Source organism: Schistocerca cancellata, unplaced genomic scaffold (assembly GCF_023864275.1).
Source record: "Schistocerca cancellata isolate TAMUIC-IGC-003103 unplaced genomic scaffold, iqSchCanc2.1 HiC_scaffold_932, whole genome shotgun sequence".
NCBI classification, from domain to species: domain Eukaryota; kingdom Metazoa; phylum Arthropoda; class Insecta; order Orthoptera; family Acrididae; genus Schistocerca; species Schistocerca cancellata.
In genome coordinates this window covers 102,501-105,000 of record NW_026046940.1, presented here as the reverse complement: position 1 = coordinate 105,000, position 2,500 = coordinate 102,501, and positions in this window count along the sequence as shown.

Below are 2,500 nucleotides of genomic sequence, written 5' to 3'. Positions count from 1 at the left end.
CCAAGTTGTGCCTTAACCTAACCCACGTTGTGCCTTAACCTAACCCAAGTTGTGCCTTAACCTAACCCACGTTGTGCCTTAACCTAACCCACGTTGTGCCTTAACCTAACCCACGTTGTGCCTTAACCTAACCCACGTTGTGCCTTAACCTAACCCACGTTGTGCCTTAACCTAACCCACGTTGTGCCTTAACCTAACCCACGTTGTGCCTTAACCTAACCCACGTTGTGCCTTAACCTAACCCACGTTGTGCCTTAACCTAACCCACGTTGTGCCTTAACCTAACCCACGTTGTGCCTTAACCTAACCCACGTTGTGCCTTAACCTAACCCACGTTGTGCCTTAACCTAACCCACGTTGTGCCTTAACCTAACCCACGTTGTGCCTTAACCTAACCCACGTTGTGCCTTAACCTAACCCACGTTGTGCCTTAACCTAACCCACGTTGTGCCTTAACCTAACCCAAGTTGTGCCTTAACCTAACCCAAGTTGTGCCTTAACCTAACCCAAGTTGTGCCTTAACCTAACCCAAGTTGTGCCTTAACCTAACCCAAGTTGTGCCTTAACCTAACCCAAGTTGTGCCTTAACCTAACCCAAGTTGTGCCTTAACCTAACCCAAGTTGTGCCTTAACCTAACCCAAGTTGTGCCTTAACCTAACCCACGTTGTGCCTTAACCTAACCCACGTTGTGCCTTAACCTAACCCACGTTGTGCCTTAACCTAACCCACGTTGTGCCTTAACCTAACCCACGTTGTGCCTTAACCTAACCCACGTTGTGCCTTAACCTAACCCACGTTGTGCCTTAACCTAACCCACGTTGTGCCTTAACCTAACCCACGTTGTGCCTTAACCTAACCCACGTTGTGCCTTAACCTAACCCACGTTGTGCCTTAACCTAACCCACGTTGTGCCTTAACCTAACCCACGTTGTGCCTTAACCTAACCCACGTTGTGCCTTAACCTAACCCACGTTGTGCCTTAACCTAACCCAAGTTGTGCCTTAACCTAACCCACGTTGTGCCTTAACCTAACCCAAGTTGTGCCTTAACCTAACCCACGTTGTGCCTTAACCTAACCCACGTTGTGCCTTAACCTAACCCACGTTGTGCCTTAACCTAACCCACGTTGTGCCTTAACCTAACCCACGTTGTGCCTTAACCTAACCCACGTTGTGCCTTAACCTAACCCAAGTTGTGCCTTAACCTAACCCACGTTGTGCCTTAACCTAACCCAAGTTGTGCCTTAACCTGCTCTGTAATTGGCATATGACACGTTACATTAATCCAGTGTTGTCTAACCACAACCCTCTGAATATAGTTCGCTACTCGCACCGCCCACCCTCTTGTGTATCGTTTCATGTTCAACACTTCGCAAGTGTTGCTTACTTTTTACATGCTCCCGCTGTACACTGTAATGTGGACGACTGCAGGATGTACATCGCCCCCACCCTCCCCCCTGCCTTCGCACGCTGGTCGTTCAGGTGCTTGCGTGTTCAATGCCCTTCGCAGCTGTTCACTGGCATTCGCATGTCGAAGCGCTCAGTCTACGTCGTGGTACGGCCTGTGTCCACTGTCCGCTGATGTCGTAAGCTTAACCCTCACATTGTACTGCACATAGGTCCGTATGTACTGCATGATACGCTGTGGCACATGTGTGACCGTACAACGACTGCGCCCAACAACAGCGAACCATACGGTCCAAATGTTGTGCACTCAGCCACGTGCCGTCTCCCCATAACAGCTACATTGCAGTGTGGTACGCCATAGAGACGTGTGGGATTAACGGACGCCCTGGATGGCGATCAGCATGAGCCGTCTGTTGATGTAGTGGCGCGTGTATTCAAACGTAGTCGTCTCTTCTCACACAGTGTGATAGCATGGTGCACCGCGTTCCACATCTGCGACATGGTACAGATGCTGGTTGACAGTCGGTCTCGTAATGGACATCGCATACGTAGGGGGCCACCTCCCACGTGTTCTCTAGTCGTGCACATTTTGTTGCGTGTATGTGGGCAGACGTAGTGTGTCGTGACACCTAACAGACAGGTATGCAATAATCGTTGCATTTGCAAACTGGGATGGACGTCTACGTTTGCTGGTGACGTTACGCAAATGAACAACTGGTAAACCCATTGTGGTGCGGTTGTTGTTGCTGGAGGTAAATCAGTAAGGGCAAATCTGTGTGTGAAGCGATACGCGGCGGTGGCTGGGTGGGACCGTCCCCGGCCGGTGAGGGGGGGCCGCCCGGCGTGCTGGCCGCGCGGTGCGTGGGCGCACGCGCTACAGCCGGCTGGTGGGGGCGCCCAGTGGCAGGCGCGCCGGCCGACGGACGCGGCAGGCGGCGCAGCTGCGCGCCGGGGCACCCTGCGCGCGGCGCCGGGCGGCCAAAGTGGGTCCTCGCGGGCCCGGTGCGAAGCGCGGTGGACATCTGCAGTGTGCTGGTCCGACTGAGGACTGTGTGCGTTGAGGATGCGCCGCCGCCCGGCACTCGGCGCCGCG